Raw genomic sequence first — 17,386 nt, 5'->3', positions numbered from 1 at the left:
TTGGGAGAGCAAATTAGCATAAGCCCTCAGTAAGGACCTCCGTGAACGTAGGATTAGCCAAGTACCTACTTTCCCCCACCTCAGCCTACCTAATGACAAGAACGTTATTTATTCGGTGAGAAAGGAAAAAATACGCGAATTGAGCGCGTTACAAATGCAAGCGTATGAGTCAAACATAAAGACCATACGAAGGTTAACAAAATAATTAATGCTGTTGCTACGCCTGCGATGTCGTTTTCAAGGATCTCGCGGATCGTTATTCGCATGGGTTGATGCACACGCCATCCGAGATCATTTCTAATGTTTAGATTAAATTAATAATCTATCCTGAGGAGGGAGACCAAGTCTCACTTAGGAGGCAGGGTCCCACCTGTCCAAAGTGGACTCCCTCACCTCAGAAACGGGACTGAAGAGCTTATTCAAGTAAAGTTTCAAGGCATTCATCCCACAGAAAAATGATGACTGCGACGTCTCCAATTAGAAAAATAGTGTCATCAGTTAAGTATGTTTACTTACATGCAACGGTGTGAAAGACAAATCCTAACTATATCACAGACTATAAGTATAATTTACCAAAGATGTAGTATAGCCCTTGCAAAGAAAAAAATAAAAGTCGTTTAGTCACCTGTATCTAAAAATACAGGAATGGCATAAAATTTAACCTAACAAAGATATAAATGCATCAAAAAATTATTCTTTTTTAAAGTAAATGTACGAACGAACCTCGGATGAAAATAAGAACAAAAATAAGGAAGTGATATCAGAGGCCCCTTACTGTCTATCTCAATTAACATCAGGTTGATTCTGCGAATTGATATTAGAAGCGTATCTTCAAATGTATTTGATCTTGAAAGACAGGAATTTAAGGAAATGAGGTTTAATCTAAGCATTTTCTTTAAAATCTAGTAGGAAAATTATTAAAGGAGTTACGACGAATGCCAAAGTTTACTTCACTTCATTAATTGATTTTTAATTATATAATTTTTCAATGGAGAAATAGGGACAGAAATTAATTTTTCGGTTTACTTGTGGAAACTTTTCTTCGAGGATTCTAGCACTACTACTACCACTACCGCAAAGTGCAAACAAGGAGTATTGGTTGTATTTCATTGTTGCCAGAGGTTGAGACTTTTTCACGAATAGCCAAAAATCCATCGAGGAGGAGGCAAGTTAATGCCGTCATAAGTTACGTCATTATGTCTTCGAAAGACATTCCTCTGAGATTGCTGCCGATGTCTACAAGAAGACGGTGTTACTCTTATACCTACCAGAATTATGCAACTTTCGTACGACAGAATACAGTAAAAAAAATTAGGTAGGCATGTAAGATACCTTGTGACAAAGTGTCATCTTTGTCAGGTACGTTGATAAAATTTTATTCCGGAAAAACACGGGACACCGGCTGTGAATCTCATAGTAGCCCAAGTCTCCCTTTTATTCATACTGGATTTAAAGGAACTTGAAAATTCGTCTTGTCAAGAGAGAGAGAGAGAGAGAGAGAGAGAGAGAGAGAGAGAGAGAGGAGAGAGAAGAGAGAGAGAGAGAATCTCCGGCATAAAAATAAAAATGTCAAAACTGTCAGTCTTACCTCCGTTTTTGAGGGCTAAGACGATTGAACACATCTGGAAAGGAAACGACTTGCTCTTACTAGATTATTACCCAATATCAGAGCGCTCAGTCATCGTAGAAAATTGCTTTCCTTAGATTTCGAGAGAAGGAAAACATTTCTCATCAACACTTCTGGAAAGTGTGATTGCGATACGTGAAAAGTGCAAAAAAAAAGAAGAAAAAAAAAGACATTATACACAAACATACGTATACACAAAACATGAGTTCTGAAGGCAAAAGAACATGAACGTATAATAGTACAGTTACACTAACTGTTCACTAATGAACTGTTCTTCAAAGGACTATTCATCCATGCTTTAAAAAATTGTCTGAAGATGCTTTCACACTCTGTAGCCATAAACCTAGAGATAAATAAGAAACGATTTAGTTACCTGCATTCTTGGTATCTCACAACGACCATTAGTTACCTGCATTCTTGGTATCTCACAACGACCATTAGTTACCTGCATTCTTGGTATCTCACAACGACCAGCAATGAATAAAACTTATTCACATACACCCATTACACACACACACACACACACACCACATCATCATCATCATCTCATCATCATCATCATCACTGCTTTAAGCCATGGAACAAAAAAACTCCTTTGTGATTTAGCTTCCACAAATCTCCACTTGCCATAACCTGTAGTCAGTCCCACACTGAACTCCCCTTACTTGGTATATTCCTCTAAGCCCGCTGCAAAAACAGTCTTGCATCCTAGAGGGCATTGAGCTAAATAGGCCATCGCTGAAACAGTGGTCACTTAGTATATACAGCATTTCTCCTGTCAAACGCTGTTTACACTTCGTCCGACACCGTTCATTACTTCCACGTCACAGTTACACGTCACAACTAACCTCTATCGGTGTCCCTGTAAAATTTTAGGTAAGTCTACCCTTTAATTACTCTTCTAATGACCTTAGTTACCCACATTAGGTATCAATGCACATTTTTAGCCTGTTGAGTCGGGGTTTCAAACAACTTCTGTCAAAATACCAACCTTGTCCAACGCTTTTGTGATATGTGATTGGCGAGAGACAGTTGGAAACTGCATCTGAAATGCATAGGAGCTGACATTATGATTCACTCTTTCCCTTGTGTTACAGGAAGTAGATTTTAAGCCATCTCACTTTTATCATTGTCACATCTGCAAATGGAACTTCAGCAATTTTCCTTGAGGTTTCACTTCTAATTCTATCCTGCCACCGGATTCCTCACACTCCTCTTAAAGCTTTATTCTCAAACCGACAAATTCTTTTACATAATAATCTCAGTGCTAAACCATGGTTCATGTCCGCATAGCATTACAGATCGCACTACACCTTTTCAAGATGAAATTATGAAACAAATTAACTTCATTATAGAAGTAACTTTCATATTAAAAAAAATGAACTCCATATTAAAAAGCTGACTTTCATATTAAAGAAATTGAACTTCAAATGAATAAAGTTGACTTTCATATTAAAGAAATTGAACTTCAAATGAAAAAAGTTACCTTTCATATTAAAAAAAGGTTGACTTGCAAATTAACATAGCTGAAATTCAAATGAAAAATATTGCATTTCAATTTTCATAAACTGGCTTTCAATTTAAAACAAATTGAATTCAGTTTAAAAGAAATTTAATATCATCTGAATGTGTGTAGCGAGAATTTCAAAATTCTCAAATCTCGAGAACTTCACATTTCTTGAATCTCCAGAATTTCAGAATTCTCGAATCTCGAAAATGACAAATCTTCCAATCTCAGGATTTGCATATTCCTGAATCTCGATTCCCGAGAATTTCCAATTCCTGATAATATCAAATTCTCGAATCTCGAAGATATCAAAATTTTCGATTCGCGTCAATTGCAAATAGCGTACTTGATTCTCGAAAATTGAAAATTCTGGATTCTCGAGAATCGAGAATTGCAATCTCGAGATTCGAGAATTTTGGAATTGTTGCTACACACATTCAGATGATATTACATTTTTTTTCAAATTGAAAGTCAATTTTTAAAATCTGAAATCCAGCATTTTAAATTGAGGGGCAACATTATTAATTTGAACATTAACTTTTTTCATTTGTAAGCCAACTTTTTAATATGAATGTTAACTTTCTTAATTTGAAGTTCAATTTCTTTAATGTGAAGTCAACTTTTTGAAAACAAAATTCAATTTCTTCAATACAAAAGTCAACTTTTCTTAATATAATATAAAGTTCAATTTTCTCAATATGAAAGTAAACATTTTGAAAATGAAGTTGAATTTCTTTAACATAAAAGTCAACTTTCTTAGTATGATTTTTAATTTTCTTAATATGAAAGTCAACATTTTGAAAATGAAGTTAAAGTTCTTTAATATAAGTCAACATTCTTAATATGAAGTTCAGTTTTCTTAATATGAAATTCAACTTTTTTAAAATGATGTTGAATCTTTTTAATATAAAAGTCAGTTTTCTTAATATGAAGTTCAATTTTCTTAATATGACAGTCAACTTTTTGAAAATCAAGTTAAATTTCTTTAATATAAAAGTCAACTTCTTTAATATTAAATTCAATTTTCTTCATATTAAATTCAACTTTCGAAAAATAAAGTTTAATTTTCTAATATGAAAGTCAACTTTTTTAATACGAAAGTTAACTTTTTTATTATGGAGTTACATTTTTTTTTAATATGAGTCAACTTTTAAAAAATAATGTTCAATTTTGTCAATATTTAAAAGTCATCTTTTATAACATGAAGTTTTTAATATGGAGCTAAATTTGTTTTAATATGAAAGCCAACTTTTTAAAAATGAAGTTCAATTTTCTTAACATGAAATTCAATTATTTGAAAATGAAGTTTAATTTTCTAATAAGAAAGTCAACCTTTTTAATATGAAGTTCAATTTTTGTTAATGAGTCATCTTTTTAAAAACGAAGTTCAATTTTCTTATAATGAAATTCATTTTTTAAATATGAAAGTCAACTTTTTAAAAATAAAGTTCTATTTGTTAACATGAAATTCAACTTTTTGGAAATAAATTTAAATTTTTTAATATGAAGTTTAGTTTTTTATGGCTAGGAAAACCCCCCTCCCCCCTTCTCTATGCCTGGGACTAATTTTTCCTAGTTAACTTGATGCTTAAGCTTTCAGAAAAGTCCTGTTACTCAAGCGATTTCAGGTAGCAAGCACCCGTAAATTGCTATCAAAGTTGCCAATTAGTATATTTTTTGGGCGTCACTTACCAAAGACAATAAGCTCAAGCCACAGCCGCATCGGCCGCATACAATTTAGTACCTGGCATGAAATGAAGATGGCGGTAGCATTGCACCTGCCTACATCGTCTGTTTGTTTACTTTTTCACAAAGCGGGGCATTCAATTTCAATCATGAGTGGGCGTAGCCATCATCACCCGTGTGTGGTTTGCAATAGGACGAAAAATGATTTTCCCCATCTGATTTTTCATGCTTTTCCTCAGAATAAAGAAAGGTAATAAAATCATTACATCTCTTACAAAGTATATGATGACTTTTAGAGAAAATGAAGAAATAAAATAGACCAAAGCAAAATTGAATGTCGGTGCAGTGTTATTCCGAAATAAATATTGGAAAATATTTACAATACGGTGGACGCCTCTAAGCGGGAAGAAAATATATTTATATGTGATTTTCGACTAGAAAAGAATATGGTATTTTTTTACTTATGGACATTAATTGCTTTCAACATAAAATATAGGTTTTTCTGTTGTATTATGATGCGATTTGAATGATTTTGAGGTTTATTTCCATCGCAAATGAATACTTATCCTTCCACCACCCCTCCCCCTATAGATAATCTGGGGGAACCTCCTTGGGAAGCGGGGTTTTGGGTGGGGGAGACAAAGTAGGTAAAAACAGGACAAAATGGAGGAAAAAACCTAAATAAATCACTCAAACATATAAAAATGGACCGGTATACAGGTATACACTGAATTCGAAATACATAAAAACACTGGAAATGGGAAAACCCGAGCCAAGAATTTTACATGAGAAAATGGCATACAAATGCACTATATGACCAGTTATTGCACGTCACATTGTAGTTGTGCACTAACCTAACCTAACCTAACGTTTTTCTTGATTTGTATAAGAACTAGGTTACCTTATCAATGTCCATAACTAAAATAATACCAAAAATATTCTTGCCATTTGAAACCCCAACAACCAACCTAACCTTCCTGGTAGTGTACATCAGTAGCCTAATCATGTCAACAGTAAACCTAACCATATCAGCAGTACCATACCCATGCCAACAGTTACCTAACCATGTCAACAGTAATTTGCAATGAAAATGAAGCTATCTTGCAAAACATATCAAAATCAACAAGAAAAACTACATTATCTTGTCATTTACAGGCGTCAATTGTATTTCAAATAAATACCATAAAGTTATATTTGCATATCTTGAAAATCTCTATAAATATGAAATAAACATACCAATTTCTTTCACTGTCATACAATTCGTGAATATTGGGTCTCCATGCCTTTTCCAGATAGGCTACTCACAACAACGTTGATATACTGTATATATACTGTAGTTATGTTATATTCTCAGCAGATTACCCTTGGGTTGTAGTTATAAATGTTTACCTTAATTTTTCATTAATAAGCAACTATTTAGCAAACCAAAGTTGTTTCATCAGGAAGGATGGATCTTGTGGGAGCATTCATATGAGAGAGCATAAGTAGGTTAGTTAAGTTAGTGTTTTACTTTAATTTCAAGTTCTCTAACCTTTTAATCTATGATTGAATTTTCCTATATGTATGGATAAAAGCATTCAAAATAAAAAAAAAATTACATGCAAACCAGCATATCTGCTCCCACAAGATCCATTCTTACCGTTTCATCTATGTTTCTGCATTATATGCTCATAATTGTTCAATTTTTAAAATGAAATATTGTAATTGGTTGGACCAAAACACCCCCATAGTATTCCAAAGTAAATTTACCATTTGGCAGCAAATGTACGCAGTAAGACAGTAATAATAATTTGGCAAAACAAGTTGTGAAAACCTATGATATTTGCTTGTACTGTACATGATGCAAAAGAAACATGGTTCAAGTCAATTAGAATAATTGTTTCAAATTTTTTTAGGAATGTGCATGCTTCTTGCAGAAATGGCAGTTTACTAGAAAATACCAGGCAGAAGTGTTGGTTACATTACCTTCATAAAAGGGTGCCAATTGAATATGCATTTTTGAGAACTCCCACAATTGGGCTATGAGATTTTAGTAAATTGTTATGAATAGGTTCTGACTTGATCAAGAGCTTAATAAATAATCATAAAATATAATAAACTGTATTCATTCCTCTAGATTCTTAGATTTGTCTGACACATATGTATAGTTTTATGTACAGTACATAATATTTTAGGAATAAGTACCTAAATATCAGATATATAATTATTAAGAAATACTGTATATTGTAACTTCCCTTAGACATGGATTTCAACTTCCCTCAAATGACAAATGATGAATTGCCACCCTGCTTCATAATATCTATGTCTATGTATTTGCAGATGCCTACAGTGGATTAGAGTTGTCAATATTAAATGTCTTCTTGATGAAAGTACAAAATATGTAAACAACTGTTGTAGAGTATGCAGTCTTCACTTTTCCTGCAAGCACTATATGACTCCGGATTCCTCAAGACTCAATAAAAATGCATGTCCAGATCAAAATCTTGCAGGTGTGGATGAATATGTTATTGCTATAATATAAAAATGTTGTTATATACTGTAATTTGTTTTATAATACATTTTTATAGTACAGTATTATGCACTGAAAATGTTAGTTATACTAGTAACTCTTTCCCACTTTCACAGGTAATCCAAATGATACATTTGCAGCACCAGCAATAACATACAACTCTGAGTGCAGTACTGCAACATTTGAATGCATTTTTGAAAAATCTGGCACAGGTACAGTTCAGTACACATTTCCATTTTTACTTCATTAATATTGCTTTTAAAGGAGTAAAATGTCAGTAGATTATAAAAACCTTGAAGTGTTATGCTGTAATTTGATTAGCATGTTCTAAGTGAAAGTGTTTCATGTGATTTTGTTTAATAATTACTCATTTATTTCAGATTCATGTAACCTTCCTATAAATTGTGACCTAAGTGTCAGACCCAGTGACATTGTGTATGACCTACATGAATTTACAACAGATTTAGGTATAATCATAAGGCTACTTTATCCTGTCATGCATGCATTGTTCTCTGTTAATTTTCTTAATACAGTACACTATATTAAGATACTTTCTAACTGATATCCTGATATATAGAGTTAATATTTAAAAGTAAAGCATTTAATCAATATTTCAAAGTAAACTTATAATGAATAGTCTCTTTGCAACTGCTTCACCCCAAACTTAATATCTTTCCAGTGGGAGACCTGCAGTTTTCTGACCCCTCATCATTTGAGACACATTATCCCAAAATTTGTAAGTTACTTTATTTTAATCATTAAGATTGGCTAGTATTCTAACTATAAGTGAATTAACATAAGATTTGTTTGTACTGAAGAAATTTAACATATAACAATTTGATACATGATTTGCTATTTACTAACATACAGTAGATTACTTATGAGGTGTGAATGATAGTAAAAACTATACATTTTCCTAAATGCAATTCCAAGTATTGATAGGTTCCTTATAAATAATTTCTTTACTTGAATGAATATACAAGACCTCTTAATATAGTCTGTAAACTTAGTGCTGTTTTATGAAAAATAATCTCTGTTTGATTTTACACAATTTTTTTCAATTTGTTTCCATTTGTAATTCATTGGTGTACAGTACTGTAATTTCATTATTTGTGTCAAATTTGTGTTTCATGATATGTTAATTGACATTATATTTCAGTTGAATTGGGGCATTCTTTGGCTGACAAGCCCCCTCAGCTTGTTGGAAATGAATCTGATGTTCAGGATGCTTCTCCTTTTGTACCCAGTGTTAGGCTATTGCCTGAAAACAATACAATCAATCAATCAATCAATCACTCCACAAGTTCCTGCTGAAGATCTAACAGTAGACGTGCAGATTACTGAATGTACAGAATCTGGTAAGTATCTTTATAGATTTTATATATAATTTCAAGCAATGATCAGTCAATTGCAATACAGCAGACGGCTGGAACTTGTCGCTTGTCGTTAATCCGTCCCTATACATATATATATATATATATATATATATATATATATATATATATATATATATATATATATATATATACAGTATATGTTTTTAATTGAATATGTGTTTTTCAGATAGTAAATCTGATATGAAGCAACCTCGGATTAGAACAAATCATTATAAATCTAATCAAAAATGGAAAGCAAGATGTAACAGATTGCTCACTAAAGTTCAACATTTGAAAAAGGTATAAAGTGATTGCACAAAATGTAAATTGCCCTCATCAGTTATCCGAAACGTATCAAAATATTTGAAAGGTTATGGGTTAGAGTTTTTCAAATCACAAATAGTACTGTTGAGTTCTGTAAAGACTAGGGGTCGACGATACTCCCTGGCCCAGCGCTGTCTTGCTTTAAGTTTATACTTTAGAAATTCTAAAATGTACCGTTTCCTATCACAAATATTTATTTTGCCTACACCACGCAGGATAAGGAACTGGATTCAGACTCTGAAATTAAACAGTGGGTGGAATGAATCATTATTCAGATTATTGAAAGAGAAAGCAAAAGCAATGACACAACAAGAAAGGGTATGTGGTGTTGTTTTTGATGCCATTTCCATCAAAGAATTCATTATGATGATGTCCATCGTGACAAGTTTCATGGTTTGGAAGATCTGGGAGAATATGGAAGCTCAAACAAACCAGCAAAGTATGCAATGGTCTTCATGGTCAAAGGTCTAACTTCAAAATGGAAACAAACCATAGGTTATTTTCTTTTCCATAAGAGCATAAGACCAGATGTATTGAAAACAATGGTCACTGACTGTTTAATGAAATTACAAATGACAGGACTGAGCCCCAAATTTGTTATTGCTGATCAGGAGGCAACAAACAGGAGTGTTTTTTCAAAACTCAATATTTCACTGGCTTCACAGTTTACAGTTGTAAATGATGAAAAGATATATTTCTTTTATGATCCTCCTCACTTGTTAAAGAGCATCAGGAACAACCTTATGAAAAAGGACTTAATAATAAATGAAAAAAGTATTAAATGGAAATATACTGAAAAGTTCTATGAAAGACACAGCAGAATGTCCTTGAAATTAGCTCCAAAGCTAACTGATAGACATATATATTGTAATTCGTTTGAGAAATTGAGGGTAGGTTTAGCTGCAGAAGTTTTGAGTCCCACTGTGGCTGCTGGAATAAATACATATTCTGAATTAGATGCTCTACCAGAAGATGCAAAGTATGCAGCAAATTTCTTGAATGAAATTGAGTTTATTTGACATTTTCAATAGTAATCATATCAGTCATTACAAGAGCAAGAGATGCGCATTCAGTTCAGCTAATGGTCAGTTAGAAAATCTTAAACATTCAGAACTATGGTTGAGTTCGTTAAAAGTATCTGGAAAGAGCACATTCATTCCATGTATTGCAGGATGGCAACTCAACGTTAAAAGTTTACAACATTTGTGGCATGATTCAAATAATCATTATAATTTCAAGTATTTGCTGACAAACAGATTAAACCAGGATGCATTAGAAAACTTTTGTAGTAGTGTAAGGAATGCAGGGGGGAACAATGATACACCAACAGCGGAACAGTTTGTGAAAATAGTCAATGGCATCATTTCAAATAATATTATGCTAAATTCTGTGAAAGGTAATTGTACAAGGGATGCAAATACAATAATGGACATCTTGAAAGGAAATCAAAATGATAATTTGCACATTGCATTACAGGAAGATTTGGAGAACTCCTTTGCACAAGAAAAAGTTATGGACACACCATCAGATCCTCTTGCAGATTTTTTTTCCTCTTTTAATCCTGATGAATTTACACCAGCCGATGAGCCAAGAGAAATTTCACCCATGGAAGAAAAGGATGAAAGCACTTCTGTAGGGAAACATGAAGCCATTTCTGTATAATTTTCAATGTTTGATCCCAACAGTCAGAATGATGAGTCATTTATTGACTATACTTCTACTAAAATTAAGGAAAATGTAGTAACATATGTATCAGGTTACATATGTAAAAAATTAAAGAGTCACGTATGTCCCAAATGTAACTCATATACAGAAGACAGGGTACATACTACACCAGTAAGATCAGATCAGATATTTTTATGTCACAAGGTATTTGAAATATGCAAGTAATCATATTATATTATTTGTTACTGCAATTGAAGATATATTTGAAGAATATATAGACAGCTTATTTCATAAAGCAGATATCAAAGCAAACTTAACTAATATTATAAAAAAGTAAAAATATTATAAATACTGGTATATGTGAGGTTGCTGAGAACTTGATTATAGAATATTATATAAAAATGCGACTACATTATTTTGCCAAATTTTACAATCAAACTTTGATATAAAAGAGAAAAGATAATAATGACTATAATGCAAGAGAAAAAATGAGAAAGGTAATTAAAGTGACTCATTAGTAAAATAATGTCTATAATATTTTTTTTCAGGCTTTTAGGCCACTTCCTGACTTTGACATTAACAAAATGTACCGTATGTGTTTATTCAGTTTTCATTGATTTAAAATGAAAAATTACTTATGCATGTACTGTATTTATTTTGTTTTTGCATTCCTATGTTTTTTCCTGTTGCATGATAGCATCCTTTCAATATATTATGTTTATCAACTTCATTATACTGTAAAGTATTATTTCTTTAAGTTTTGTATTTTTTTTACTTAATTTGATATACAGTATTGGCATGCTTACAATTTTTATTTCTAACCATGACAGTTTTTTGTTGATGATATCCCTTTTTTTTTTTTTTTAAATCTAATTGTTTTGGTTGAATGATTTCTCTGTGGTTTGTTTCCTATTTGATTTGTGATTTCAATTTTTATTTGCTTTTTATGAAAATTAAGTTAAACCTAGATTTTTGCTTATACAGTATTCTGTAAAATACACCATTGCATTTGTTATAAAAGGGTACCTTACTTTTACTACTTTGTTGTTGTACTTTTCTTAGTTTTATTAACAAATATTGCTTAACTTTTGCTTAATCAGCATGCAAGTTAAGTCTGCTTTTTCATTTTGATTTCATATTATTGGTTTTGATTATCCCATGCTTTGTTTGCTATTTAAATTCTGATCTATGCATGTTTTGTTTGCATGACTTGTATGACTATTGCATGCAAATGAAGCATGTGCCATTTCTTTTACTTTGTTTATGTTCTTTGCAAGAACATTTGTGTACAGTCGCTTAGGTATGTACAGTATACAATCATAAGCACAAGCTCAAAAAAAGGAAAATAATTACTGTATACTTTATTGGTGAAATAATAAGATAATATGACAATAAGTTTGTTTCATTCTAACTGCCCTCTCAATTTTAGATAAAGATACTTAGCAATTAATTTTTACTGCCCTCTCAATTTTAGATAAAGATACTTAGCAATTAATGTTACATTAACTGAAGGATTTTATTTAATGATTCAGAAATGCTTAATATATAAGTCATAAGCTATGATAGAGCCCTATAATCATGTTAACAAGCAATATTAATCGATTTAGTATTCAATAATTTATAAAGAGAAGTTTATTGCAGCATAAGAATAAATTTTAACATTTAAAAAAGCCTCGCTACGCCACAACCGAGTTTTAGTTGAGGGCATGATCAATAGATGGCGCGCATTCTGACGGGTTGGATGATGTTTTTTTTTAATGGTATTAATAGTCAGTTTCCCATCTTTCGTGTATTGTCTTTGGTCACTTACAAACAAAACCTGTTTTTGGAGGCAGAATATTTTAATTTTAAATAGATCTTATTACATACCAAAATGAACTTTATGAAAAGTACTTTTCATTAAGATATAGTATGTTTAAATATCTAGCACATGTATACATACAAATATTCAAAAATAAATATTTTTATTGGTACGAAAAAATATCTTTGATTATAAACACTTGATATTCGTAATAATGATATATGTATTATATATATATATATATATATATATATATTATATATATATATATATATATATATATATATATATATATATATATATATATATATATATATATATATATATAAAGTAACTTTCCTTTGGCATCAAAACGGCACTATTAATGTAAAAAATATTATAATTAAAGCCGCCTCGTTGCCACGAAATCGGCAAACAATTGCCATTTGGTAAAATTCGCATTTTGGATTATCTTTGTCTTCAACACCAGATGGCTGTCCTCTCAAAACAGACAAATCATCAATGCTCTGTGCAATGATAAAAGACTTTGTCCTTCTAGAAAGACCAAAGAATGCTGTGAATGTCATTGATGTTGGTGGTTTGATCCAGTCCCTTTCATCAATTCCAGAAACATATGAAGACCTGTGCCTTCAGATATTCAACTGACTTCCTCAGAATGACAAGAGTCAGTTTTGTATGTGATGATTACCAAGTAAATTCAATTAAATCTATTGAGAGGCGACGTAGGGGAATGGAAGTTGAGATAACTGTTAAGGGCTCACTCCAAAAAACACCAAAGGACTTCAAAGAATTCCTGTCTAATGACAAAAACAAAACTCAGCTGTATGATCTAATTGCCAAGGAATGGCAAAGTGATAAATATGCATCCAAGATCTGTGGGAGGCAAGTCATTATTCTCAGCGAGATAAGTGTTACAAGCTAGTCAGTGATGGGATAAAGGTGTACAGAACAGAGTTGGAGAACCTATGCAGCAATCAGGCAGGACCTGTGATACATTGTCTTTATATGAAATTCAGTGGTCAATCATAATATGAATATCATTTCTTCCACTTTTGATAGAAATCAGCATACCCCTTTGGGTTATTGGGGAGGGGATGGGAGGTAATTTATAATCATGCTTTGTACCTGTTTGTATTAATTAGGAAACATCATCTGTTTCAGGAGGGGGCTGACACTAGAATGATGTTGCATGTCAAGGATGCGGCCCTGCAGAACACTTCAGTTATCATTAGGTCACCAGACGCAGATGTGTTTCTCCTCCTGCTTGCCTTTGTGACAGCTTTAGTGGACCAATATATATGGACGCAGGATCAGGTGATCATTGATACTGGTAAGATTCGACCAGATATCGGGGATGGTCTACACGCATTCACTGGAAGCAATATTACCAGTGCCTTTATGAGGAAAGGATAGATTCGACCATTCAAAATTATGCAGGGAAATGAATATAAATGCCTTTAAGAAACATGGGGAGACAGACGAAGTTCCCGATGATGTGTGTGAACTCCTGGAGGGATTTATATGCTGTATGTACGGATTCAAGTCAACAAAAAAGTACAAGCCAACCATCAACAACTGCCAATATAAAAAATTTATTGAGAGGGTCACGGCAAAAGAGGGTGTTCTGAACTTCTGAGTACTGATGTAGGTGTAGATATTAGTCTATTACCTCCATGCCACTCTTAGTCTTTTGTTGCACATCGAGCGCTCAAATTACCAAGCTGCAATACGGAGAAGGTCATTAGAGCCACAGCATCATCTGACAGAGCCTAGTCTGCATGGCTGGGTTCAGGGAGTTGACGGATTGGAATTCCAGTGGACACAACAAGATATGATGCCCCAGGACTTGGTGTCCATCCTAGTTAATGACCCCCAAACCTTAGAGGATGAAATAGAATTGGATGAGTTTGAATCACCAGTTCTTAGGTATGAAGATGAAAACTTTTATTATACTGAGTAATGATGAACTTTAATTTCTATAGTTTTTTAGGTTTTTAACTAATAATCAAAGCACTATAACACATAAAATTGCCTGTAAGTTACACTATATCAACTCAAGTTATGTCCCTTTATTAATTAACTAATGGAGTACCGGTCTCGGGAATTTTCAATATAGAGAACTAGTAAACTAATTACTTCAACTTTCTATAACTTTTTTTTATTATTCAAGCTAGGATGCTCATTTTGGTGTCAAAAGAAGGCTAATGAAATTTAAAATATATATCTATAACAAATATATATTTATTAAGAATATCAAAGTTTTATAAACAACATATTCTCGTACCAATAAAAAAATAGTTAATTTTCAATTTTTTATGATCATATGTAGTATACATGTAAGCTATTCAAACATACTTCTTATGATGATGAAAAGTACTTTTCATAAGCTTCATTTTGATATACAATAAGGTCTACTAAGGGTAAAATATTCTGCCTCCAGAAATACATTTTGTATGTAAGTGACCCAATAAAAAAACTATGGTATTTGGCAACATTGATCACAATTTACAGGTGCTTGCAACCTGAAATCGCTTGAGTGACAGGACTTTCCTAGAAGCTTAGGCATCAAATTAACTAGGAAAAATAGTCCCAGGTATAAAGAAGGGGGGAGGAGGGTTTTGGTTCCTGGCCCACCGACTAATTTCATCAAGTAATGCTTTGTATTTTTTTTCTTTGCTGATAAGACAATATAATTTGCATTTTCGAAGTCTGTCAAGTTTTATTGTTACTCAAACCTAAACCTTTTCCATCTTGAACAAACTTTACCTCTGTAAAATGGACGGGGATTTACTGAAAATTTACCCGACAATTAAGACCCCATCAACATTAAACTTTGATGAAGTACTTTGTTTATAGATAATTCCAATTAGGTTCATCATTTCGTAACAAGACCTTCCATGGTATTAGTCTGTAAATGCTACCAAATGCCTTGTAATCGAGGAAAGGCTTCAGAGGATATTCATAAATTCCACACACATCTCCACAGTATTTCTTAACACAAATATTTGATTTATGCAACTCCCGCCTTTTTTAAAACTAGCTTGCTCATTTTTAAGTATTTTACCCAATTCTCTCTCCAGGCTATTGAGAATAAGCTTACTAAATATTATCATTCGTGGGCCAACAATTCCGCGCCGGACAATTCAGCACATGATAATTCGGCTTGGAGACAATTCAACGCATGACGATTCAGCACGACTATTCAGCGCAAAGACAATTTAACGAAGTATTTGGCGAAATAAAGCGAAAGCATGGAAAATTATGAAAACAGTGATCAAAACTAACTACTTGCAGTTAAAAGTATTGGTAATAAACTAAGATTGTTTACACTTTCAACCGTCGAACAATTTACGGTTGTTATTTATGCTATAACAACAAGCGAATAATTGTTACTAGTATTCTTCTAAACTCGGACTGGATGTATTTCCTTTTCTGGAGTGTAGTTTTTTACAAACATTCGCCGAGCTAAAACTAAAAATAAACTGATATAAAATTTTTAAAAAAACAACCATGGAGCTGATTTTATCAGAGAAAGGTCGTGATCCAATACTAGTAAATGGATTTTGCTATCGTTTAGATAGAAAAAATTTTAATAATAATAATAAAAAAAAAAAGTCTTGGCGAATTCATTGGAAGAAGTTACGACGCATACTCATGTGCCGCAGCCAGCAGCATCAGCAATGAAGAAAACGGTTTCAAATCTTCGTGAACAGCTGGTTCTTCTAAGGATGTTCCAAGACGAATAATCCAACTCAAGTTTCTTTGCCAAATGAAGCCACGGTTTTACTAATTAAGTATACTTCATTGCAACGAAGTGTTCAACATCGAAAAAAAAAAGAGATGTGACCCAATTCCAGCACTCAATATTGTCAGTGATATTGTATTGCCTGACCATTTCCGTGTACCACACAGTGGGGAACCTTTTTTACTGTATGATTCTGGTGCTGAAGATACCAACAGAATATTCATTTTTTTTGACTGCAAAGAATATTGAACTTCTCAAAGAATACAAAAACTGGCTGCAGATGGCACATTTAGAGTAGCCCCACGCCTTTTCCACCAACTTGATGTTATTCATGCTGTGAAGGATGTGTTGTCCCACTGATAATTTTGCAAAATAAAACACGGGAATGATATGAAAGGGCATTAAGGACAATTTTCAATTTAGCCCCGGATATGACGCCCAATACTATGCTTTGTGATTTTGAAAAGGCTTTTCAAAAATGCATTTTCATATGTGTTTGAATGCATGCAAATAAGTGGTTGCTTTTTTCATCTGGCTCAGTGCATATGGCGGAAAATAAAGGCTTTAAATCTTACACAGTATATATATATATATATATATATATATATATATATATATATATATATATATATATATATATAGATTATTAAGCGAGGAGCATATTCGAAAATATTATAAGATGTTGGTAGCCTTAGCTTTTGTGCCAGCTGATGATATTTGCGAGGTATTTGAGTCTTTGCAAGATGTTGTGCCTCCTGAATTGGAAGAACTAACGAATCATCAGAGAACAGCTAAGGCAATACAAAAGGTAATTGGTAAATATGGGAATCGAGCAAACAAATTGGAATAGTTGCATAATATAAGATGCCTCATTGAATTACAAAAACAAATTAGTATCAATGTTTTTGTACAGGAATATTTTACAGTATGTCATTTCAGCAAATATTTTTGTCTACTTTTTTAAAATTCAATAATAAATTACAAATAAAAAATTTATTTGATCGCTGTTTTCTTCGTTTTCCAGGTTTTTGTTTTTATTCGCAAATTGTCTTTGTGGTGAATAGTCCTTGCCCTGAATCGTTATGCTCAGAATTGTTTCTAAGCTGAATCGTCATGCGCAGAATTGTCTCTAAGCTGAATTGTCAT

At 32.5% G+C, this 17,386-nt stretch overlaps 1 long non-coding RNA gene across 1 annotated transcript; it reads left to right on the top strand.

Annotated features, from left to right (window-relative positions):
- Positions 1–7,365: 7,365 nt before the first annotated feature.
- Positions 7,366–8,623, top strand: LOC135198380 (uncharacterized). The gene is made up of 4 exons (XR_010310781.1): positions 7,366–7,541; positions 7,710–7,796; positions 8,009–8,065; positions 8,489–8,623. It is a non-coding gene; the product is annotated as an uncharacterized LOC135198380 (long non-coding RNA).
- The last annotated feature ends 8,763 nt before the right edge of the window (positions 8,624–17,386 follow it).

Source organism: Macrobrachium nipponense, chromosome 22 (genome assembly GCF_015104395.2).
Source record: "Macrobrachium nipponense isolate FS-2020 chromosome 22, ASM1510439v2, whole genome shotgun sequence".
Lineage (NCBI taxonomy): Eukaryota > Metazoa > Arthropoda > Malacostraca > Decapoda > Palaemonidae > Macrobrachium > Macrobrachium nipponense.
This window is presented reverse-complemented; position numbering and strand designations above follow the sequence as displayed.